Source organism: Canis lupus, chromosome 14 (genome assembly GCF_003254725.2).
Source record: "Canis lupus dingo isolate Sandy chromosome 14, ASM325472v2, whole genome shotgun sequence".
NCBI lineage: Eukaryota > Metazoa > Chordata > Mammalia > Carnivora > Canidae > Canis > Canis lupus.
The window spans coordinates 39,701,878-39,728,399 of NC_064256.1; the positions used below are offsets into that span (position 1 = coordinate 39,701,878).

Consider the following 26,522-nt stretch of genomic DNA (forward strand, 5'->3'; position numbering starts at 1 on the left):
ACACATAAAACAAGAATTAACAGAATATAAGAAGAAATGACAAACAGATCGTGATTAAGGAAGGCATTCAGGAGTTGATAAACTAAGCAGAGAAAGAAAGTAAGAATATAGAAAAATTGGACATCACAAGACCAACCTAAAGGACATACATAAGTATTATTTCTAATAACCAGAGAATAGAGATTACTTTCAAGCACACAGAAAACGATGATGGAAGTGGACCATACTATAAGCCAAAAGCAAGTGTTGAAAAATTTCAAATAATTGGTTTGTGTCCAGTCACATTTACTGACAACGATGAAATTAAATCATAAGTAAATTACAAAAAGATAATTTCTAAAAATCCATTTGTTTTGGACATTTAAAGAATATGGTTTAAAGTGCCCATGTTTACACATGGTTCTTGGTGAAAATGAGAAGATGTTTAAAATGAGAAATAAGTAAGTAAATAAATAAACAAATAAAATATTATTAATCAAACTTGTGGAATGAAGAACTAGTAGTATCTAATATATACAAAGAACTCTCAAAGCTCAACAGCAAAAATCAAACTAATCAATTAGAACATGGGCAAATAACATGAAGAGATAGTTTACTATCTTCATTGCTGGTAGGAATGCAGAATGTACAATAGCCACTCCGAAAAATAGTTTGGCAATTTCTTAAAAAAAAAAAAAACTAAACATGCAGCTACCATATGACCCAACAGTTGCAATCCTGGGCATTTATCCCAGAGAAATGAAAACTTATGTTCACATAAAACCTGTATACCAAGGGACGCCTGGGTGGCTCAGTGGATGAGCATCTGCCTTTGGCTTAGGGCATGATCCCGGAGTCCCAGGATCCAATCCAGCATTGGTATCTCCACAGGGAGTCTGCTTTTCCTTCTGCCTATGTCCCTGCCTCTCTCTGTGTGTCTCTCATGAATAAACAAATAAATCTTTAAAAAAAAAAACAAAAACAAAAACCTATATACCAATGTTCACAGAAACTTTATTGGTAATGGCCAAAAAAGAAACAACCCAAATATCTTTCAATGAGTCAATGGTGGAAAAGCTAATACATCCATATAATGGAATACTATTTAGCAATAAAAAGGAATAAGTTTTGATTATTGATACATCCCTTTGCCTAGATACATCTTTTGAGAGTTATGGTAAGTGAAAAAAGCCAATCCCCAAAAGGTACATACTGTGTAATCCCATTTATATAGCATTCTTGAGAGGAAGAAACTAAACAAATGGACAACACATTAGTTGTTGCTAAGAGTTAAGGAGATGGCCACTAGAGTGACCATGAGAAGGGCGACACCAAGGAGCGCTGCAGTAATGGAAATGTTCTGTGCCTTGTCTGTGTTGAGGTTGATGTCCTGGTCATGCTATGCTGCAGTTTTCTAAGGATGTTACCTTAGAAATTGGACAAAGGGTAGGATTGCTCTCTCTGAGGTATTTCTTATAACTACATGTGAATCTGTAATCATCTCAAAAGAAAAGATTTAATTTTTTTAAAAGATTTTATTTATTTATTCATGATAGACATACAGAGAGAGAGAGAGGCAGAGACACAGGCAGAGGGAGAAGCAGGCTCCATGCAGGGAGCCTGACGCAGGACTCGATCCCGGGACTCCAGGATTGCGCCCTGGGCCAAAGTCAGGCACTAAACTGCTGAGCCACCCAGGGATCCCCCAGATTTAATTATTTTTAAAGATTTATTTATTCATCTGGGAGAGAGGGAAGGATTGCAAGCAGGAGGGGGAGGAGGGAGAGAATCTCAAGCAGACTCCCTGCTTAGCATGGAGCCCACAATCCATGAGATCACAACCTGAGCTGAAACCAAGAGTCAGGCACTCAACTGACTGAGTCACCCAGGAGTAAAGGATTTAATTTTCAGAAATCTTGTGGGATGCAGTGAAAATGTCACTTTCATTCAGAGATAAACACATATTAGAGAGAAGAAAGGCTTCAAATCAATGATAAAAGAAATTAGAAAAATAACAGCACAATAAACTCAAAGTAGAAGAAAGGGAATATCAAGGAGCAGAAATTAATGAAATCAGAACAATAAAAATACTCCAGAGAGGGTTGTCCAGGCCAAAAAGCAGTACTTCACGAAGACTAACAATGTAGGGCAAACCTCTGGCAAGACTCCGCTTGAAAAGAGAGAGATGCAAATTAACGATGCTAGGAATGAGAAAAGGAATAAAGGGCACCTGGGTGGTTCAGTGGTTAAGCATCTGCCCTTGGCTCAGGTCATGATCTTGGGGTCCTGGGATCGAGTCCTGCATTGGGCTCCCTGCCAGGAGCCTGTTTCTTCCTCTGCCTATGTCTCTCTCTCTCTCTCTCTGTCTCTCATGAATAAATAAAATCTTTAAAAAGAGACAGAGAGAGAGAAAGGAATAAGCTGTAGGTGTAGCAGACACTAAAAGAATACTTTCGACAATTCTGTGCTGATATATTTGAAGATATAGGTAAAGTGGACAAATTTCTGGAAAAATATAACTGATCAAACTACTTTTGATAAAGGAGGAAATCTAGTTAAATAATCATTAAAATGTTTTCACCAGGAAAATGCTAGGTCCACCAAACTTTCAAGAGATAAATGATTGTTATGTTATAAGCTTTCCTCAAAGCATTAAAGAAAGAAAAGAAAGAAAAAGGAAGGAAGGAAGGAAGGAAGGAAGGAAGGAAGGAAGGAAGGAAGGAAGGAAGGAAGGAAGGAAGGAAGGAAGGAAGGAAAGGAAAGGAAAGAAGGAAGGAAGGAAGGAAGGAGGAAAAGACTTTTTAAGTAATTTATTGAGGCTGGTATAATCTTGATATTAAATCTAGATAAAGACAGATATGATCTATAAATACTAAATAAAAGTAAAACAAATTCTTGAACAATTAAGAGATCAAGTGGAGTTTACTCCCGAAATTCACCAATGGCTCAATATTAGGAAAAAATTATTTTAATTCACCACATCAAGAGACTAAAGGAGAGAAAACATCATCTCAATAGGTATGGAATTCAGTAAAGTTCTAGAATTTTTCATCATAAGGACCCCAGAAACATTTTTGCATGCCAGCTCCCGGAGATGTGTAAGAATGCTCATAGGAGCGAAGACTGGAAAGAACGCAGATGTCCACAAACAATAGATCGGATGAACGCATTGCGGTCTGTGTGTGGCAGGGAGCACAGCAGCGAAAGTAAACAAATGATGGCCATGGACCACGGCATGGATGAGTCTCACAGACATAACACTAAGCAGAAAGAGCCAACAGAGGCAATTTTAAAAATGCCTTTTCAGGGATCCGCAGAAAACTCCAGGTAAAGCAGGAGAGTGATCAACACAAAACACACAACAGCATTACCGCAGGGCAGTGGGGAAAGAGGTCCCTTTGAAGGTGGCTTCTTTTGAAAATCAGACTGCAAGGGAAGTAAAAAGAAGAGCAAATAATGCTCTTTGAGCTTTTCCTGCTTGTTTTGGGGTCTCAGATTGGTGGGCCAGCATTCTTTCTGTGGCTCTTTCAAAAGGCTTATCTACCTTGAGAAGCCTCAGCCTAAAGCAAATCTAGCTCAGCTAGAACTAATTACCCATTATACTTTCTCTTCGAGTCTACATAACTCATCTCGAAGCAGCTACCCCTCACTCCATCATTTCAGCGGGTGGTTAGGCTGTGCCAGGCACTAGACAAAATGTGTCATAGGCATTAGCTCGGCTTCCTTCCCCTCATGAGGCACCTACCACAATTACTCTCATTTCTCAGATGAGGGAAGTGGTCACATGGTTAGGATAGAGGGGAACACTGTCCAAATAATGCTCCAAAGCTGTGTGACCACACTCCATATTGCCTGTGAGCACAGAAAATCGGACTGCCACTTTTAAGGACTTGATTTGGGTAAAGCGAATGGCATTGGGAATCTTATCCAATGCTGAGGAGTGTGGTTATAGCCCTTGTCTAGGGGACAGGACACTGGGTGCCGTAGAAAAACCACATTATGCCAAGCTTTTATTGAAGGTAGTATCGCCTTTGATTGGCTTAGAGGCGCATTGGCAATGTGGAAGGTCACAGTGGGCTGTAACTCAGTGCACCGCTTCATTTCTTTGTAATCACCCAAAAGAAGCCATTAGGCATGTTTTGTTTACAATCTCACACTAGCCTGAATCAACTATAACTAAAACTGTCCTCAGAGTTCCAGAGTGACCTCTTATTAAAATGATCTATAATTTTGATTAGTTTCTATTGCTCTCAGCAGTTGTGAATTCCCATGTTTCCTTCCTGAACAGGAGTTGGACTGCTCATTTGTCTGAGAGAGGAACAGGCTGGACCTCTAGACTCAAGTTAATTTGCTTTTGCTCTTATTATTATAACAATTAGCAGATAAATAAATGGCTCACCTGTGCAGGTACACAACCTAATTCAGTTTACCCCTCATTTTCTCGAGCTCAGTCCAGAGCAGGCTGAGATGAGGGCTCTGTGGCCTCACAATGACAGCTGGCATTTCTACCACACTTACCATGTATGGGGTATGGAGATGCTCCGTATTCAGCATTTCATGTAATAATGGGTTATGATTCATCTGCACTGAAGACGAAGAATTTGGAGCTCTGAGAAGTGAACTACGTTGACTGAGGTCATAAGCTTAGAAAAGGAGCAGAGCTGGGATTCGAACCCAGATCAAGCAAAGCTTCTCCTCTCATTGTACAAGCTGCCTACGTGAGGATTGTCTCTCTGATTGGTTGAGACTAACAAGTCAACTAAAAGAACACCACACTGCAGCCTGGAGTTTTGGATCATTCTTCCGTGTGCACTGTCCCCACAATCTGGAAAACAAAGGGTTGATCTCCTTCAAACATAAACCCACTTCTGACCCTGAAGGCAAGATATCGTTTCTGTCTTTCATTATTGCTGGTAAAGAAAAAAAAAAAAAAGAATGCTGCTAAGTTGGTGGAAGTTTGTGATCTAAAGTCAGTATATGCTAAACATGAAATGGTTGCTTTAAAACAATTCAATGTTTTCATTTGAAAGATGATGGAGACAGGGAATCATTTCCATATCTTCATAGTATCATCAGCTCTATAGCTGGACAAATAAATAGATAGACCTATAATATCACCATTCCAATGATTAAAAAGGAATAAAACGATGCCAGATGTTTATTTGGAATAACCCACAGAACAACATTGAAAACAATTCCTATTTCTGCAACTGGAAATTGGAATTGATCATTACTGGGCATTAAATGTGCGTATGTTTTTCTGAAGTTCCTAAATCTATTTAATTTCTATGTTGACAGAGATATTAGACAGCTGTTTGAAAATCTGTCTCTCTTTCCTGAGCTATGCACAAGAAATCTTTATGTTAAACCACGAAATGTCAATGGGAGCTCTTCAGTGTACTAATCAGCCTGCGAGTGGAATGTGTGCGGCTGGAAGCAATAACCTTAACTTACATTCTCAATAGTCTTGATTGCCCCACATGCACCCCCTTAAGACATGGCTGTTGAAGGCAATGACTCCAAAGTACTGCCTGTGATGCTGGCTCCAGCCATTAGGGTTGGGGCTGATGAGATAGCCCACGAAAAGTGTTCTCTGCAAATGGCTTCAGCAGCAACTCACTATGCACCCCAGGGGACCAGTCCTGAACCCTCTGTTTCCATAGCCCTATGACCACCTCACCCCCATTCACCGAGTGGGCTACCGTGGGCACTAGGGACAAGAAGACAGCCGGCTTCGTTCCTCAGAGTCCTTTTAAGGGTGGGCTGCTGGGTGAATCTGATAATCGACATCATCTTAGCATCACTTAGCTTGTTTGAAAACATTTCCATGGTACAAACAAAACCAATACCAAAACCAAAATCTTATACAGAATCGTGTTCTTTGTAGTATCATTTATGAAAATTTTTTAAAAAAGGATTCAGTTTGGGGTACCTGGGTGGCTCAGTGGTTGAGCGTCTGCCTTGGGCTCAGGTCGTGATCCCGGGGTCTTGGGATTAAGGACCCAGGCTTACCGTGGGGAGCCTGCTTCTCCCTCTGCCTATGTCTCTGCCTCTCTCTCTGTCTCAAATGAATAAATAAATAAAATCTTTTTTTAAAAAGGATTAAGTTTAGGTGTCTTAGAATAGGGAAATGGTAGGTAAATTATGCTAAGTTCACACAAGGGATTTTAGCAGACCCACTGAAAATAAAGTTTACTAAAATCAGCAGGTTAAAAAAAGAAAAAGCCCCCTATATTCATTAGTTGGTGAATCTTTCAAGTTAAAGTTTGGCCCTTCTTCTCTTAAGATTAGAAATCTGACTTTGTCAGCACACCGAGAGGTGATCTGTTTCCCAGGAAAAGACACGTTAGCTGCATTTTTGACATGGATGCATTGAAGCAGAATGCCAATGTATCATTTTATATTCAGAAATGTGTTCCAGGCCCTGGGATACTTAGATAGGCACCATCAGCATAATCTCTTCCTGGAAATATGCTATATGGGAAGTAAGCTCCTATTCGCCATTTAACCACTAGTGTTTCCTGAGCGCTTATAATGTGCCAGGTACTATACCGAGACTTATCAATACCTCATTTACTGAGATCAGGTTTGCAAAGCACTTAGCACATGCCTGCTCCACAGTAGGTGTTCCGTATTTGTTAGTTGGTGTTATGTCTCCTGCCACTTATCCTTCTCAACCCGTCATGGTATCTCGTTGACATTATCCCTCCTCTGCAAATTAGAAAATCAAGACAGAGAAGTTTGGTCACTGCCCAAGTTAGTTGGTAAGTGGCAGGGTCACCATGAGAAATACAACTATCAGGGGAGCTGGGATACTCGGCCACCATAGCCTTTGGCAGGGCCCTGGGGAAGCTTGGTCAGAAGATTGTATGTGAGTACAGAATCCCAACAAAGGGAGTTACAGGAATTAAATATTTTATAGCATCAGGCCAAAACAACCTGATATGTTCACATGCTGGTAGGATGATATTGCATTTGAGACCTGTTGGTTAAAACTTCCTTTCCCTTGAATAAGAAAGAGAAGCCAACATTGAGATTTGAGCGAGAGCCTTCATCTAATCTTCAAAAAAACATCACAAAGCAGGTAGTTAGAGAACGTTTCCCAAGATGCCACTGTTAATAAGGTGTAGAGCCTGGATTTCAACTCTGGATCGTTCACCTCCAAAGCCCTGTCTTTAACCCTGAAGCTCCACCACCTCCCGACACAGAGACACAGGCGCTGCTATTCCCACTTTACAGATGAGGATACGGACAGACAAGTTAAATAACACACCTCAAGGCATGTAGTCTGGGACTAAACGACAGAGAAGAAATCTTAGTTTGTTTGAGTGCAAACTGCATTGTGTTAGTTTGCTTGGGCCGCTGTAACAAAACACCACAGACTGCACAGCTTCAACAACAGACATTTATTTTCTCACAGTCCTGGCGGCTGGAAGTCCCAGATCACGGTGTCAGCAGATGTGGTTTCTCCTGAGATCTCTTTCTTTGGCTTGCAGATGGCCACCTCCTTGCTGCGTCCTCACATGGTTATTCCTCGGCTTGTGTCTCTCTCTGTGTTGTCCGGATTTCCTCCTTCAATAAGGACACATCCATATTGGCGTAGGCCCAACCCTAACCACCACATTTTAACTTAATCATATCTTTAAAGACCTTTTATCTGAATATAGTCACATACCACGGGCACTAGGGATTAAGACTTCAACATATGAATTTTGGGAGGACACAATTCAGCCCCTAACATGCATCTTCTTAACCAGCAAATAACACTGTTGCCCATAAAGAAATTGTTTTGTATTTTTATAAATTTCATGCTTGCTGAAAAAATATTTTATCTTTTTATTATAAACTGGAGGATAACCTGCTTACTGTAAGCTCCTTTGTTCATTCATTAATTTAGATATGGGATGCCAATTTGCAAAAGGGATTAACTAGAACTCACAGAATTTCAAAATGACTCACCTAATCCTTTTGCTTTGGGCACTCAATAAAATACATTCCACTATCCAACCAGAGCTTAAATCAAATAGCAAAATTATTGAATTCAAGGCAGTATGAGGAATATCTGGAAGTATAAACCCCTTCAAGGAACTTAAAATTTAGTTGAGGAGACAAAAGCATAAATATATGAGACGTTAATAACAATTCATGACAGTAATACAAGAAATGCCATGAGGCAAAATGGGATGAATTGCAGAATGTAGAAGCCAGAAAGTAGATACTGTGGATTCAGAGAAAGGCCAGTGACTGGGAAAGGTGATCCAGGAAGGCTTCCTGGAAGAAGAAGTTATCGTGTTAAGTATGTGGGAAGTGGATCCCTTTGAAGCATCTCTTGAGGATAGAAGCACTCATCTCTTCCCATCTCAATGGGTGCTGTGAGATTCAATGAATCCATGTTTGATTCAATGAATGGCATTCAATGAAACCATGTATCTGGGAGCAGCTGGTAAAATAGAGGGGAGCCTGGGGAGGGAGGAAATGAATAGATAAGTGTTGGGCAAAACCTGTAGAGGATGGAAAAAAGAAAGGAAATTCCTAGAATACCATAGTATTGAATATGCATGAATTTGGAGATTCAGAGTGATGACCATCTTTCCCCTGGTCTGGGTCAGAGACACCATGGTGGCACTTGGGGCAAGTCAGCCAGAAAGGAGAGCGAGGCACAGCTGCAGTTTCAGATCATGATGGTGACGAGATGCATGGGAATCCAAAGACAGAGGAAAGGCTGGAGCTGGCTGCTTGCTTGCTTTCATCTCCCAGGAGACCTATGAGAGAAGAGAACTGAAAAGACTCCCTGAAGCTTTTGTGCAAGGTAGAGGAAAATAAGAGGGACCGTGTATGATGTGAATGCTCCTTACCTGGGAAGGACAGGTGCCCAGCCGGTCATCCCTCCAGCTGTTAGCTGCAATGGAACCTGGAACCACGTTTACAAGTCATTCAGTCCCTGAGCTTCATTGGCAGATAGATTGGCTTTGTTCTGGAGGCCAAGAAAGGGGGAAAAGTGTCAGGAAACTTGGAAGAGCTTTATTACTATTTCACTTAGCAGGACAAGGTCAAGTACTCCATTCTTTTTGCCAAGTAAGTAGTGTAACAAAGGGAAGCGGATGGGGACGAATGGCTGGGGTGTAGCAGTTGAGGTACTTTGGTGGCAGGCTGCTCGAATCCAAATCCCTGTCCTCCACTGACTAGCTGTCTGACTTTGAGCAAGTTAAAGTCTGTGCCTCAGTTTCCTCATCTGTAAAATGGGATTAACAATTAAGCCTACCTCATGGGGTTATTTTAAGGATTAATTAAGAGAAAATATGTCTGATATTTAGATAACACTCAAGAAGTGTTAGCATTAATACTAATATCTGTGATAGTGGCAGGCCATTCTGGGAGTGTGGATGAGGCATGGTGGGGTGGGGAGCCAGTGAATTAGAGCAGATGCAACAAGAGAGAAAAGATTAAGGCTCCTACGGTCATGACCAGACAAATCAAATTGTTAACCACAAGCAAAACCAAAAACATCCCACCCAAACCCCAAACAAAATAAAAGGATCTTTATACAACGCCTAACAGAAAAATGTTCCAGGTGTGGAGGATGTGGATTTAGCAGAAGCTGTATTTAACTTTTGTGTGAAGGCACACCAATGCAAGCAAGCCCTCTGGGAGACTGTCACCAAGACAAGGAAGTTGCCCGAGCCTGACAGCTTCCAGAGTCTAGCAGAGGCATGACCAAGTGTTCTCTGTTCCATGGAAGGTGGTTAGAGGAGTGAGTGAAGTCAAAAGTTGAAGGCAGGGGCACCTGGGTGGTTCAGTAGTTGAGCATCTGCCTTTGGCTCGGGTCATGATCCCATGGTCCTGGGATCGAGTTCCGTGTCAGGCTCCCCACAGGGAGCCTGCTTCTCCCTCTGCCTATGTCTCTGCCTCTCTCTGTGTGTCTTTCATGAATAAATAAATAAAACTTTAAAAAAAAATGTTGAAGGCAAAGTTTTGAGGCAAGCACGGCGAAAGTAGAAGACAAAATGCTGTGGAGGTGCTAAGCCCAGGGTGAATGGCAAGAGCACTCTGGGAGAGGGCATCAGCAGGGCAGATGAGAAGGTGTTGAGATGAGGCAGGCATTCCTGGGAAGGGAAGGTAGGCTCACCTCAGAAGAAAGAGCAGCTTTGCTTGCAGTCCCTGGACAAGTCGCCTGACCTCATCAATAAAGTGAGGATGACAGGGCTACCCCAAGACCTCACAGGATTTTTGTCGTGTAGAATAAATAAATGTACATAGCAATTTTTTGTCAATGCACAAGGGTCTCTCCATTACTAAGATTTCCTCTCAACAAACGTCCATTTGCCCATGCAAAATGTCAGAGATGTTTAGGCAAACCTCCAAGGTTATGCAATTGTCGGATAATACACTGATAACAGAAACTAATTTTGCAGGTACTGTGAACCCCCCCCCCAATAAATGGCAGCACCTGGCAATGGCAAGAACAGGGGTGAGTCCGTGGAAAACTGTGGTAACCATGCAGGCAGAGTCATAGCAGTTGAGCCACGAAGCTTCCTCCACATGTCTGTCACTAGCTTGCGTCACCAGGGGGGCCATAAACAGAAGCTTCTACACATCACATGGGCCATGAGATAACGTAAATAAAGGGCAGTTTTATTCCTCCAGTGTGAGGGGGAGGAGAGCAAATCGGTTTGTGAATGTGCTCATACCATCTCCATACAGTATGGTTTTTACTAAGAATGAGTCTGCCCAGAGTCTGGCTCGCTGTGGCTATGTCTTGTTGGATGTGACCCAAAAATTGTGATCAGGGAGTCTTCCCACTGCCTCCTCCAAGATGGCAGAGGAGATGGCTTGGGGGAGCCACTGAGGTTGTAAAGGAATGTGGAGAACACGTTCTATTCTCTGACCCTGGGCTGAGGTCCATCATAACTAGTCTCTGGGAAGAATTTCAGTTTCTAAGAGGGTTTTGGTTTAGCCTCTTTCACATTTAAAATAAAGATCTAGGATGAAAGCAAAAAATTCACACAGCCAGGAATTATACAGAGACCAGAAATGTGTGGGTCACAAGGGTCCTCCCTGCCTCATTTTGTGGATCGGGCCATTCTCCTTCTCAGGGGCTTGTTGGAGGCTGCCTTGTAGTGCTCAGTTATAGGCAGGTCACCTCCATGCCCGTGGTGCTAGCAATATTCCTCAGTGTTAAAATCAGATGGGTGCATGGCAAAACGTTGCATGTATATACAAAGAAAACTATTTAGCCTTAAAAAGGAAAGAAATTCTGACACATTCTACATCGATGAACCCTGAATACATCGTACTAAGTGAAATAAGCCTGACACCAAAGAACAAATAGTGCCTAACTCCACTTATCTGAGGTACCTAGAGTAGTCACATTCGTAGTGATAGAAAGTAGAATGGACATTACAAGAGGCCATGGGGAGGGGTGATGAAGAGTTGATTAATGTATATAGTTTCTGTTTGGGAAGATGAAAAATTTCTGGAGATGCAAGGTGGTGATGGTTGCCCAGCAATGTGAATGTGCTTCAAGCTGCTGAATTGTACATGCAGAAATGGTCAAAATGATAAAATTTATGTTATGTATATTTTACCACGATTTTTAAAATGTGGTTCCAAAATTAAAAAAAAAAAAAAAGACAAGAAAAATTAAAGGTGCCTCCACATGTCATCAGGAACTGGCTCTGAGACACCAGCGCACAGACATCTCATTGATATGTTGTCCCGTGACACTTCAATTTACATCTCTCCAAAATGTGAGATTTTTCACAATTCCTGAATATATAAGAAGGGTGGGACAAGTCAAGAATAAATATTTTTAGATGGGCTGTGCTTTTGTGTTGAGATATATAAAAGCATCTTTTGTAGAGGTTGGTTGACTCTCCCAATATTTTAAGCAATTTGCAGGTGGTGTTAAGTACTTGGTTAAAATCCTTCTAATGTGTGTGGTAATCATTTCAGCTGTTAAAGCATAATGTGAGTTCAGACATACAGTTATACTCGAATCTTTCCCACTCGCCTACCTCTCACGCAGATTACAGAGGGAATGTGTTATAGACAATAAAATCTAAGGGGAAAAAAATTGCCATCCTGTTTCAGCTCTGCCATTAAGCCCAACGATGGCGGCCATTGCCATGTAAAAGGAAAAACAACAAGTTTACAGTTCCTCATTTCCCATGGTAAACAGATTGCTTATTTTAATTTTGAAAATAAAGCGATGGAGGCTATGTAGGTCTGTAAATAAGAGTGTGCATCTCAATTTTCTGCAAATGCTTAAGTGGTTTACATCTGTTTCCTCCCAGTTGTATTTCTCAAACATGAATTTCCATTTTAAAAAGAGTCGTAAAATCACTACTGTTTCTCTGTGGATCTATTAGCAATAAAATAGCCTACAGAGGTTTGCACAGCCATGGAAAATGTACAGTGATAATAGGCTGTCCTGCTGTTACATGGCTTATGCAAACTTTACATTTATCACGGCAGAACCATCTATCCGCAGGGTTGTAGCACAGCAAACAACGGAATAAAAAAGACCAGGAGAAGGAAGAGGAGACAGAAATCTCTATGTACACATCATTAATCAGACAAGATGAATTCTCCAAGTTGGAAGCGTGTTTCCTCAAAGCCAACGGAGAGAAGGAGCAGGAGGGAGAGAACGTGGCGGGAATGTGTCACAATCTGCAATGGACAACTTTCCGGAAAAATTACCTCCCACAACAGAAAGTATTTGCTTCTCTCATTGGCATGTTGTATAGTTCATGCCTCTTGTACTTGGGTTTTTTGTTTTGTTTTGTTTTTGTTTTTTTAAGAACAGAACCAGGTCATCTGTTGAAAACTTTTAGTGCAACAGACAATGCAATTATTCTTTCATTGCTTTAAGTAAAAGGGCTCAAAAGAACCCATTCCTTTCTCACACACCAGTTCTGTCTAACCTGCTCCACCTGCCCCGTCTGGGAAGCAGATGTGTGACACTGAGCACTTTATCCAGCCCCTAAAACCCCATACCATAATTGGGGCCGACTTGTTCATACCCCCCTAACCCCACTTTGCATCCTGGTGAAATTCTCCCCCATACCGAGAAGGCATTTATGGTTGGTTTGCTTTTCTACATCTAAATTAATTCACTGAAGGTCTGGCATGATGGCAGGAAGCAGGTTTCAGAATGGGCTCCTTCCAAAACAGGGTACATGCATTCGTCGGGTGCACCCAGGCCTTTGTCTGGGAGTCCTGTGTGTTTCTCAGTCCTCAGGGTTGCCCTGCTTCCCTGAAGTAGAAAAGAATCAATAAAATGTGCCCGATGGAGTTTAAACTGCTTGGCACCTCACAGCCTGTTCTATTTGGCAGAGCAGTCTTTGCTTTTTTAAAAGTGTTTTGTTTTATTAAATTAATAGAGGAGTTTGAGACATAATTCTTGAGCCTTTTAGAGGGAAGCTGGAAAAGACATCTTTCAGCGGACCTGCTAGTGGGTAACCATTTACCCTCCTTGTCCCCAGAAGTCCCACCCGCAGGAATAGACCAGGGTGGGGATGAGCAGAAGGAAAGGCGTGCCCAGCAGCCCAACAATTCCTGCCACTGTGGTACCATGCTTCTTTTATTCAGGGTGCTGTTCTTTTGAATTGATTCAAGTTGATCAATTCTTGGAAGGAGGGGTGGGGGCTTTTAGTTACAAGTCCCCAAATCAGCAGATTACTTCAAATAATTGGGTGGGAAAAGACCCAAATACCAGCACCAACCCATTTGTAAATCAGGTGACTAGTTATTAAGACATGATCATTTTTGACTTTGGTTTGACAGCAGCTGGACATCACCTAAGTGTAACATTGTGTGTATGGGTGGCGGAGGTAATCTATTTGCATTCTAGATCCAATGTCCTCCTATGGAGTTGCCCCATGATCTCCCAGGAAGCAATGGGGCATTCTCTGCCCACTGGAGCTGACAGGACCCTCTGAATCCAAACTTGAGTGGGCTGCCTCTCCAGTGGCTCCTCCCCTTGTACTATTAGTCGTCTTTCCCTGGAGGCTTTGTCTTACCTCTTCTGTCATTAGTTCTCTGTGGGCAGAAGTCTGATACCTCCTCAGATAGACTCCCCCAGGCCTGGCGAAGCTCGTCCGGGGGCTTTGGAACTGCAGAGGCAGTCCCAACCCCATGTGGTTGGTGTATGTGAAGCAGACATGCAGTGTGAAGTCTCACTAAACACCCACCTGCCCCACATCTGCTCCTGATACCTTGGAAATGATTTGGATGCACAGTGTTCAGCATCAGTTTCCAGAATAGTCTCCAGATTCATCATGGTGGCCAGTTGGATATGGGCTACTGATCTTACTCTTCCTTGATCAATCGCTTGCTGTATTGGCTGCTCGTCATCAACAGAAACCCACGGTTCATTAGTAAGACTGGCACCTCTCAGAAACCATTTTTAGGTTGAATTGAGACCCATCCAATGGGGGTCCTTGGGAATTCTGGGAGGCAGCCATGTGACCCTTTTCGGTGGTTCCACGCTGGCCATGGGTTTTCATTTCTCTTGGGTCTCTTTGGTGATCCCTCCAGGGAAATCCTGACTCTGTTTGAAAACAGTGCTCCCGGGTCCTTCAGCAAATCACTGACAACAGGACCGAAGCCTGATAATAGCAGTAGTGCTAGTAGTAATAGTAATTGCTACAACTTTTTGGAACTTTCTACTTGCCAAGTGCCACAAACCAAGGGCTGGACAGGCTCATTCGCTTGTTCAAGGCACAGTTGTACGTGTTGGGACTGGGTTACAGATCCATGCCTTATGGGCCCTGGGCTAGGCATGTCCTCCAGGCCCAGCCTCTTTACCGTGTCTGTTTGCGGAGTGGAAAGAGATCATTTCTTGCTTCCAGCTGTAAGAGTGTGCCCAGTGGAGAACCCATGCATGGGGCACTCCAGTCTGGGTCCTCCTGAATACTTTTTTACTCTGGTTCTTTCCGCATCTCAATGCCTCTCCTCCTTCTGCACTTCCCCATCCCACTATACATCTTTTACACAGCAGGGCAGGGTAATTCGCTGCATGCTAGGCAGTAACTACATAGTAATAACAATAATTCTTGGTACTTAGAGCTCCTCATCCGAGGATGTCACCCAAGCTTAAAGAAATTTAAATATATCTGCTCACGGCAGCATGGTGGGGGTGGCCTGGGTCTTATTTTCAGGCCTGGAGAGATACAGACACACATAAAAAAAGGAAACACCCGGTCCTTCCTAATGAGGCCCTCCTTACCAGACGAGGAACTAAGAAAGGGAACCAAATAAAGGAAGGGCCAGATAAAACATCACGGCCTCTTGTTTCTCTGAAGTTCCTTTGCATCTGGAGCTTGACAAGTCTGCTGAGCTCTCAGGCTTCGAGACAGCCACCAGAAAGGGGTGTTCACCTGCCGAGTGTTTGTTATGAAATTAGCCACCAATGTCTCAGTATTCTCTCCAGAAATTGTCCCCAAGGCAAGCATCACTGGGCTCTGGCGTGGGTCTGATGACTGCTCCTTGTCCCTATGACCTCTGATCCCCTTTCCATCTGTTCCCAGGGTGGTTCCTTTTCTCTGCTCTGAGGGCAAATTCACCCACAGGCTTCCCTGGGAATATCCACACCCAAGGCCTGAGGCGGCCTTCCCCAGGTGCAGCCTGTGGTGGGGCAGGGGCTCTCTAGCTAAGAGTCAAAGGTCCCAGAACCTCATTTTCTACTCCTCCCCCATTGTTACCCTTTCCTTGCCAGGGCTGAGCCATTGGGCTTGCTTCTTTCCAACCTGGACCCGTAGTACCACTCTGTGCTTATTAAATCAAGTGTGCCCCAGGGGCACCTGGGTGGATCAGTCAGTTAAGTGTCTGCCTTCAGCTTAGGTCATGATCTCAGGGTCCCGAGGTCGAGCCCTGCATCAGACTCCCTGCTCAGTGTGGGAGCCTCCCTCCCCACTCATATTCACTCTCTCTTGCACTCTCTCTCTCAAAATGATAAAATCTTTAAAAAGAAATAAAGCCTGTACCTCTTGACCAAACTCCTCTGTCAGCACCTGCACCCCCATAGGACACACTAGAGAAATGGATCTTTGGAAGTTAAGTTCATCAGCTAGGGAAATACTCTCATATCTTGGATTAAGAGTAAGTGTGATGTTTGGACATGCTGAAGTGGAAGGTCGTCTTGGAGCACATAGCATATGTCTGCTTCCCTGAAGACCACGCCAACCCTCTAGCAGAATAATAACCAACACAGTCTAGTGATGTACCCCTTACATGAAATTGCTGTTCTGGAAGCAGAAAGATTTGTGGAGAAGTAACAGGACGTGTCCTTACTCTCATGGAGCATGTGGTCTGAGAGAGGAGACAAGATACAAATACTGTGACATCTTGATTTTCAAGTGTGCTCCAAATCTGTATTCCAAGCATGTACCAAGCTCTGACACCAAAAGGTGGTTCTCACCTCAGACTCAGTCACAGTGAGAAATCCAGAAGAAAGAAGAGCAATTTAGTCCAGGTAGACAAGAAGCATTTCCACAGTAAAATCACTGGAGCTTTTCCCTCTGACTAAAAGCAAATACATTTGTCAAATACACCATAAATATACATTTGCACTATTTATTACCTCTGCCTATAAAAGAAAATTGTATTAGGTGATTGTGCTGAAAATGTGTCAAAAATATAATTTGCATCTCTTTTATGTGGGTGTTTTTGTGTGTATTTGCTATATTTCAATTTGCTAATATACATATATATCTCTGTAGAGACATATATAAATGCTGTTTAGTTCTTCTGATCTTTGTTTTTATTTTCTTGGTATAAAAATTTCAATATAATTTGTGATTCTAAAAATATTGCTTTTGAAAAATACGGTATGGATTCTTCATTCCCTTAATCCCCATAATCCAATCCAATAAAACATTTACTAAAAGTATATTAAAGAGAATGTCCTGGAGGATTTGCTTCTGTTTGACAAACCGTCACTGGAGGATTGTGCGGAATGCTTTCTGTGTTGTCCTGAATTTCACAGAACCCATTTCTCTTCAGTTGGGCAGATTTCTCCAAGCTTTCCTTTCACCCCCTGGATGGGGAAGACTCATTTTCCCTCTTAGCAATCCCACCAGCCATGGGAGACTGAGGTTCAGTTATTAGAGCTCAAACTTTACCCTGCAGATGTCGTGCACTTTGAAAAGAGGTATATTCTTCTGCATTACTTTTATTTACAGCATCCAAAAGCATCTTTGTGTGTTCAGAAAAGACTTCTGTAATTATATCTTCTGCTAGTTCCCCTCAACCACCTTAGGAAGCAGATCAACACCCCGCCCCCTGATGTTAGGGAACAAGGGATAAAGCCCAAGGGGAGATTATGTCACTTTAGGGTCACACAGAAAATCATTAAAAGATTAAGACTCAGGTCTCCCAAGTCTCAAATGTTCTGCTTTGCTGTTAAAAATGTCACCTTAGCTTCTTTTCCTCATCTACAAGCCACATACATATCATTTTTCTCTGAACTAGAACACATCCAGGGCCAAGAAAGGCCACTGTCCCTTCCACCCCGTTTTGAACTCTGGAAAGAGATCCCGTCAGAGTTCCCCCAGGGAACTTGGCCTCACAGTGCAGAGAGGCAGACAATGCTACAGACTGGATCATGTCGTCATCGGCACCCCCCCTCCTCCCCTCCCTGCCCCACATGTTGAAGTCCTAACCCCCAGTGGGCCTATATCTGGAGATAGGGCTTTTAGGAAATAGCTGAGTTAATTGAGGTAATAAAGATGGGGTATTGTATGAGAGGATTGGTGGCCTTAAAAGAAGAGAGAGAGGTATCTTTCTCTGCACACACACACACAGGGGAGGCCATCTGAGGACACAGTGCGAAGGCAAGCCAGGAAGAGAGCTCTCACCAGTAACCGACCCTGCCACACCTTGAGCTCGGACTTTCAGTCTCTGGAACTCTGAGAAAGAGGTATCTGTTGTCTGAAGCCACCCAGTGGATGATATTTTGTTATGTCAGCCCAAGCAGATTGAGACAGAGACCTTAAAGTTTGACTTCAAAGTCATCTCTGGAGGTCTGCATGGCACTGGCAGGACCTAAAGGCTGCTCAGAGTCTGGGATCCCTGAGGATAGGGTGACTCTATAGAGAAGGCTGCAGAATGGACCCCCGAGTCAGGACCGGGGGCTGTTGCAGAGCCCTGACCAAGCAGTAGCACATGACTAGGGGTTCCACCAACCAGAGACTTTAGCTGCCATTGCCAGCCGAGCAAGCAGGTCCCAGGTGAGCACAGGTGATCCAGCTGGAGACCAAGGGGCTGAGGACCTCATGCCCTAGGATCTCCAATCTGCCCTGCTCAGTGTGATCTTGGTGGTCTCCCCCTACCACCACCACATACCTGAATGCTCTCAGAGGGGAAGGAAATGGTGGAGGAGAAAATGGTGGTCTCTGAGAGACAAATATTTTTAGCAAAGAGAGTCTGATGCCACACAAAGGGACTGTTATGTCAGCTGGACCACATGTACACAGGATTGGACACTCAACTCATTCTCCCCTCCTACTGGTGGGGGCTCAGGGGGAAAGCCAGTTCGGTCACAGGCAAATGAAAGTGTAACAGAAGTTGTAATTTAAGTTGAATTTGTGTTCCACTACAGAGGAAACTGTGTGTGTGTGGGGGGAGGGTACCTCTTCCCTGGGAGAGGTGGGGTTGGGGACCAGGCCAATACTGCCACTGCCATGTTCTATGAAAGTGAGCATCTCAGGAGCTTGCATAAATGATGCCTGCCCTTCCATCCTTTATTCTGACTCCCAAGTGCTTATGATACATACGATCCAAGTGCTTATGATCCCAAGTGCTGTGTTATTGACACAGTAGGTGAGATTTGCATTAATTCTCATATATCTGTATCTTCCCAACTACAGTATAAATTCTCCTGAGCAGAAACACAAAAGGGTACCAAGTACAAGTTCTGATAAATGTCTGCGAGCTAAACAGTGCGGCTGCGACCCCGCCTAGGTGGGACTTGAGCACATCCATAGGCTTTGCAGCACGTTTCACAATCCAAGCTGAGGACTCCTGGGTTGGGCGCCAGCCCGGACATTAGCTAGGGGACCATGGGCTTCCATTTTAGGACCCCAGTTCCCATACCTGTAAAACAAGAGTCAAGCTTGGGGCCCATTAAGGGCCTCTCTGAGGTCGCAATTATATGAGAGCTTGAGATCTCGTACTTCATCTTTTATTGTCTTTCCAAAGGGCCAAATGGAGAAATGGAGCTTTATGTAACTTAACCTAGTTAGTCCTCACCGTGACCCTATGAAGAAGGCATCGCAATTGCCGTCATCATTTTACTGACAAGGAAACTGAGCCACAGGGTACAACTTGCCCAAGGCAACAGAGTTAGCAAGGATTAGAACTGGCTCAGATGCAGACTGAGGCTCCTGCCTGAGACACAGCACTGTGCTGCCCCCAGCCCCCAGAATTATTAGCCAGCAGGTTGACTTTGGACAAGACGGGAACCCCAACTTCCTGAATTTGGAAACCTCCAAAGAGTACGGCCAAGGTCCACTTTCACTCCTGTACACTCTTTCCCCCCTGCCCAAAGGTTATTATCTAACCTTATCCTTTCACACTTACCGAATGCCTGCCACGTGCCAGCCTTGAGCTTCAACAGGAATCCGAAGTCAAGGCCATTAAAAGGGGAAAGGTCAGGTGACACTCTCTGCAGATGGTCAGTTTCTAAGATGTTTTTAGGGAGCCGTATTCAAATGTATCATGCTCATTCCAGATAATCCAATTCTATCATCCCACTGAATGCTGTAGAAATTCTCCATGGGGCTATCAGTTGATCCCCAACAGAACCCTAAGTGGGCCCATCCTACTCTGTGATTTATAATCTTCACAATCTTCAATTGGTTTATTTGGCTTTTGCAAAGAGATGGTAGGAGACAAGTGGGAATACCTTGCCCTGTTGATGGATTTGCTTGTAATTCACTTTAATTCCCTGCATGAGAAAACTGTGCATTTATTCTTTTGAGCACCATGACTTTTTTACACAAAATAATCATTTCTCAAATAGATGATAGGAGCTGAACTGGAGACGATGTTCTCTATTGAGTAAACAATAATGTAGTTCCTTTCTGAATAATGCCGTGAAGGGGCTTGCTTTCCATCTCAAAGAACGTATCTCAGCAACATGACCCTCTCCAGTGGACATCTGCCGCCCTGCCAAGTGAGGGAGCAGCACAGGCTATCCTGCTTCTAGACTGAATCCACACTGCGAGGGGTCCTTCAGGGGACCAAGCTGCTGCCCAAGTAACTGCACAAAGCTTGTGGGCGGCATGGGGGTTTGAGACTCTGCTGAGGTTATTCTGGTCAGAGTGGAGAAAACAAACTTTTCTTACCCAAGTGGACCCCATCCACCCTCGGGAACCTGTGTTCCCACCAGCCATGTAAATGCCAAGGGCAGTGGATGTGTTGGGGTGAGGAATGCAATCTCAACTGCTTCCTATGCTCAGTGCAGAGGGAAGAGTTCAGAGGGATGGTGCAAGGAGCCAGGCTGGGAGGCCCTGGCAAGGCTAGGAACAAGGCTGGGAGGGTGGAGAAACCAGCCCCTGCTGGTGAATGTAGACCCCATGAAGGGTGTGGGTGTGCACTGAGTCCACCCCTGAAGACTGGCCCACACCCAGCAGGGTGTGGCCTCTTCTCATTCACAGCCTACGTACTGAGTTGGTGGAAAGAGACCAAGGCCATAGTGAGGCCCCGTGGGGAACTAAAGTTACTCAGATCAGTATGGTCGAGCTAGACTGTCTCAGGCCCCCCAGGTGGGAGACAACAGGTGAGATGGGGTTCTCCAGCAAGAAGGGGGTTGTGCCCACCAGGCCTCCAGCAATAGCCAGTGGTCAGCGCTGGCTCAGAAAGGGAGGTGGTCTGCTCTCCTCCAAGATTCCTTGGCAGGGCTCCAATGGGAATGTCAGTGTGAAAGACATCCTTGGACTGTGTGACTTCCTTAAAGCTGGCTGAGGCGATGGCCAGGAGCCAGCAGCCCACCCACTCCCTCTCTGGAAGGAGGCCATTTTGTCTGCCTGATGCTGCATCAGCCAGCCCACCATCTCCTTGGCTGGTGTGGAAGGAGAAAGCTCCAGAGACCCCGCCTTCAGGTAACGGTTTGACTCTCCAGCCAATGCGCGCTGTATTCATCGCTAGGAAAAGCAGAAATGCTTCAGTCATCCGCAAAACCATGTCTTTCCCTTCTAGAATATGGCTGCATATAAAGAGAGAGGGAGGAGAAAAAAAAAAAAAAAGACAAGACACCAAATGCAAAATAATGTCAAAGGAAGCTAGGCTCTCCCTCCATTTTTCATATTGTTTCCTATTTTCAATAGCTACTGGGTGCCAGAGAGGAAAGGAACAACTTTAAAAAACAATTAGTGGGACATGTGGTGTGCATTCTTGGCTGGAACTATGCAGCCTCATCTGCTGGCAAATACTCTGCAGTCTTTCATGAAAAATGTTTTAGAACTAATGAGCTATATTTGCATTCCCCGTAGAATGGATTCGGAATTTTTCATCTACGCCACACCATGAAAAATGGATGTGTTTGGCACAGAAGTCATTTGAACATAAAGCCCAGCCTCAGTGGAAAGACAACCTTCAGAAAAACTTTTCAAGTAACTTAGCTCATTCGCACTTGCTTCCACCGGGGAAGGTCAGGCTCCTGTGAAAGATGGAAATTTCCTGCACAAACCTAGATGCTGATGAGATTTGTTTTTGTAGATAATCTGCAGCAGTGAAATTTTTCATAATGTCACTGCAAAATAAATTAAAATGTTCATCTTCATATGGCTGGTTCCATTGCATTAAAATAAATGTTGCAAGCTCATTTAATTAGTATAGTTAGGAATGTCTCTTCCCTGCTTCACTGACTCTCCAAATCACAAGTTAATTTGTCAAAATCAGACCATTGTTTTTCCTTCATTCTTCATTACTAGAGACAGCCCCATTTAAATAAATGTTTATGCTACAGAGAGCAGAGCAGTGAACAACCCCAAATATTTTCATAAGCCAGCGCTGGAAAAGTTTAAAACACAGAAAGTGAAGGTGTGCAGGGGGGTTCCCCCTCCCTTTGTGGTTATTGGATATTTGACTGGCTGAAAAGGTACAAAATTGAGCAGTCTGCTGTAACTGATGATGCTCCGTCCACCATTGCTCATGTTGGCGGGCTATGTCCTCTTGAAAGCGGTTTTCTTCTATGTTTTCAAAGACAAATGATGACAAAAGATACCATCTCTATAAATTACCCTCATCAAATCATTCTCTTCACGAACCTTTGGTTAATCAATTAGTCAGTGATGGGGGAGGGTCTGGGGTGGAGGTTTCTGGTTTTCACAGCCTTTTTCTCACCATTACTGGCTGTGGGCAACCAGGGGTTCCTGCTGAAAATTCAAGAGATAACCAAACTCTGAGGGCTCCCTATTCTCCTCTTTCACTTTCCAACCCTCCCAAAGCCTCCCCCCAAATCAGAAGCGTCCATGACCACTGACGAAGTATGAATTCCTGGCAGTAAAAGTGTGTTAGGGTAAATGATGAAGACCAGGGGAGGGGGGTTCACATAACTGGCTGAGGTGTTCTGTCTGTGGAGATCTTCTGGAAGGCATCCATTGGTAATGGATGAAAGAGCTTATCAGATCATCCTCAGTGCCCCATACTAGTGAGGTGTTGCATGGTAGAGACTCCTCCACAGGAACAGGCCACAGTACTCAGATCTGGATTCAGCCCCCAGCACGGAAAGGTCAACTATCTTCCCTGAAGCTTTTTGTCTTTCACCATGATGGAGCAACCCAACCTCCCTCTTCCATAAAGAAGCTATAAGATAGGTCAGATGTTTTCTTCTTACTGTACAGGTTTCTCTTGTCCCATCATCCATTTTCCTCTGCCACTCTTGCTTTGCACAGCTTTTCTTCCCTGGATCAAATGAGTAGGAGGAAATGGTTGTGGTTCCTCAGATTTCTAGAGAGGCAATGTGCTTAAAAGACTTTCAAAGTTGTCCTCAGTGTGACTCTGATGAGGTCTGATCTGTAGAATCAAACCGTTGTTTTTTTTTTTTTTTCTCTCCTTCATTCTTTGCACACATTGGGACAAACTTTGCTTCATTAATAGAACAAGAGGATTTAATTACTCTCTATTGTGCAGTGTGCCTACTTGACTTTCAAAAATCAGACCTCTCCAGAGCTGCCACAGACTCAGGCAGGCAGGAAGCAGCAACTTTCCTGGTCTACCTCCCTGACAGCTGAGTGTTACCCCCAAGTGGTAGCCGAGCACCACACCGAGCATGTGTCCATTCATTCACTCATTCATTCACTCTTTCGTTTGATCAACGTTTGCTGGAGGCACCGAACTCAGCACTGAGTGTGAAGAACCAATCTTCTTCCCTTATGTAGAAGAAGTATAGCCTCCTGACTCGACCCGGGCCAACACGGAAGCATGCCACCTTCTCTACAATGATGAGTTACTGGAAACAACTCCTATGTCTCTGGTTGGCTATAGAGCAGCCTTTGTAAAACTGAAGAACGAGCCGTGTACGTAAGAGATGAGCGAACCAGAGGCAGGTCAAGCAAGTGCAAGATTGTCCCTTGGAGTCCTTTCTCCTTGGGTCAGCTCATTCGATGCTGTGTTTCTCTGCCAATATGAGGACTCACATGCCCTTTGGGCACTGAGAAGGCCTGAAGCAGAGGAACCAGCCATGGAAGGGCAAACCAGTGAACAGGAGACAAGTTATTTTAATAAAAAAAAAAAAAATGCTGCTACATAATGCCAGCCTGTTTCTCTGCCCTTCGATCAAAAGCCAGGAGGGAGCCATGGCACACAGAGCAGGCGATCCTCAGACAAACACAGCTAAGCTCTGTGAGGCTTTCTGGCAGAGGGAGGAGAGAAAGACCCCCGTCCAAATCCCGGGCTCCACTCCCCAGCCACGACCTGGGGCAAACGACTCCTTCTCTCACACACAAAAGGATCATCATCACCATAGTGTATCTTTTGCACTGTTCCTGTGAAAATTAAATGAGACACTATATGTAAAAGTGAGTAAATTGGCACATATCAAGGGGTTTGACAAATGTTAGTTCTCTTCTGGGGGCTTTTAGAAGGAATAAGGTAGCAGAAGAGAGGGTAAGTTGCTGGATGGCAATGAATGAGGGGTGAAGAGAATGTCCTTTGAGAAAAGTTAATTTCTTAATGGCATTGATTTTTAATTAAGTCTGGCTGCTAAACTATTCTTGCATGGGACACTACTCGAAGACCGAAGCACATACATCTCTGGTTTATACAGGGTATAGCATTCACAGCCTTAATTTATTTTTTTTCCTGGAATGAACTTAGTGATCATCTGGTCACGACCCATTCACAGCTTGCAAAAATGTCAGATGCCTTCCAAGGTCATACCCAAGTTCGCAGCTCCTCTCCACGCTACCCCCCACCACCCTTTGGATGTGAGGAAACCGCAGACTGCCTTGTCCTAAGGATGCTCAGACCCCCCCCATCGTTCCTCACATCCACCTGGTTTCCCATCATTTACTGCCCTCTCACCCTTCCTTAACCCTCACTAGTTTTACCATCTTCCTTTTTAAATGTGATGCTCAAATTCAAACAAAATACACCAAACCCTCCCGACTGTGGCAGGGAAAAAAAGAGGACCCATGGCATCTCTTGTTCTGGACTGCTCTGTGATGAAAGGAGTCTGTCAGCAGCCACACCACGTTGCCCTTACAATCACCTGAAATCCTTGAGATTTTTTTTTACACCTGAATGGATGTCAGTCTGCGTCTCTCATCCTGTAGGTGTGTCATTAGTTATTTATCCTGATAATGGAACCTTATGTTTATCACCATTACATTCAGTGAGTTTGGGGCTATCACTTCAGACTGTCAGGATCTTTTTGCATCGTAATCCTGTCACCTGGTAAATTAGTTCTCCTTCCTAGTTCAGTGTCAGGCTGTTATTCGCCCATTACATGCTTTTCTCTCTGGTCCTCAAGGATAACATGATAGACTTTGTCAAAAGATTTGCCAAACTCAAAATGCTCCCCTCTCTGAGCTCCTGACACCCAGGCTCAAAGCCACACCATCGAGAATTCCAGTGTCCCCTGAGGATTTAAGACCTTTCAGATACCCAGAGATCCACTAGGAAGAGGTGGTCAGGCATTGTTACTGAATACTTTGGTGTTTCATCAGTTCACCCTTTATGATGAACGATGAGGAATGGAGCTGGGAAGGAGTCGACATAGACTGAATGTTTGTGTTTTTCTCCAATTCATTCACTGAAATCAACTGCTAGTGTGATGGTATTGAAAGGTGGAGCTTTGGGGTGCCTGGGTGGCTCAGTGGTTGAGCATCTGCCTTTGGCTGAGGTTGTGATCCTGGGACCTGGGATTGAGTCCTGCATTGGGCTCCCTGCAGGGAGCCTGCTTCTCCCTCTGCCTCTCTTTCTCTGTCTCTCATGAATAAATAAATAAAATCATTTAAAAAAAGAATTAAAGAAACCTCCTTTGCCCTTTCCACCCTATGAAGACACAGTGAGAAGACCACCTACCTTCTGTCTATGAACTAGGAACAGACCCTCACTAGACGCTGAATCTGCCAGTCCCCTGATCTTGGACTTTCCAGCTTCCAGAACTGTGAGAAACAAGTGGGTTTTTGTTGTTGTTGTTGTTGTTTCTAAGCCACCCGGTCTCTGGTATTTTGGTTTCAGTGGCCCAAACAGACTAAGGAAGTCCTTGAGAGGAAATGAAGAAACGAAGGTAGAAAAATCCAGGATGTTGGAAATGGATAAACTTGGCCTAATTCACACTTTTCTTTTTTTTTTTTTTTTTTTTTTTTTTTAAATTTTTTTTATTTATTTATCATAGTCACAGAGAGAGAGAGAGAGAGAGAGGCAGAGACACAGGCAGAGGGAGAAGCAGGCTCCATGCACCGGGAGCCCGACGTGGGATTCGATCCCGGGTCTCCAGGATCGCGCCCCGGGCCAAAGGCAGGCGCTAAACCGCTGCGCCACCCAGGGATCCCTAATTCACACTTTTCTGTGCTCAAAAATTAAGCATGAAAATAGGAAAGCATGACAGATAAAAAAAAAATTTAGTGAAGTCAGAAGTGAAAATGGGCATTACATTTTTGTCTCTTACATTGGTTCACTCTTTACTGCTTAGAATCTAAAGATTGTATATCATGCATATCCTTATAATAACTCTCAAATTTTTCCTTTTATCCTTATTTTGAAAATGTTATGAATGTATCAAATGTGGGATTTAAGAAACAAAGCAGATAAACAAAGGGGAAGGGAAGGAAAAATGAAATAAGATAAAAACAGAGAGGGAGACAAACCATAAGGGACTTTTAATGATAGAGAACAAACGGGGCTGCTGGAGGGAGGTGAGTAGGGGGATAGGCTAAATTAGGTGATGCAGATTAAGGAGGGCACTTGTTGTGATGAGCACTGGGTGTTCCATGTAAGTGATGAATCACTAAATTCTACTCCTGAAACCAGTACTACACTATATGTTAACTAACTTGAATTTAAAGAAAATCTTGGGAGGAAAAAAAAAGAAA

At 43.8% G+C, this 26,522-nt stretch overlaps 1 long non-coding RNA gene across 7 annotated transcripts in view; it reads right to left on the minus strand.

Moving 5' to 3' along the window:
• Positions 1–6,537: 6,537 nt before the first annotated feature.
• The window catches only part of LOC112670610 (uncharacterized), a 52,958-nt gene continuing 32,973 nt past the window's right edge, over positions 6,538–26,522 (minus strand). For 2 of the 7 annotated variants that reach the window (XR_003143075.3, XR_003143076.3), the window contains 6 exons: positions 25,510–25,692; positions 19,561–23,969; positions 8,835–8,953; positions 8,521–8,757; positions 7,398–7,551; positions 6,540–6,690 (listed from right to left, as the gene is read on the minus strand). This is a non-coding gene — a long non-coding RNA (uncharacterized LOC112670610). Of the gene's footprint in view, positions 6,691–7,370; positions 7,552–8,520; positions 8,758–8,834; positions 8,954–19,560; positions 23,970–25,509; positions 25,772–26,522 lie in introns of those variants that run through there. The other 5 variants (XR_007402059.1, XR_003143077.3, XR_003143074.3 and 2 more) reach the window with 5 other exon arrangements.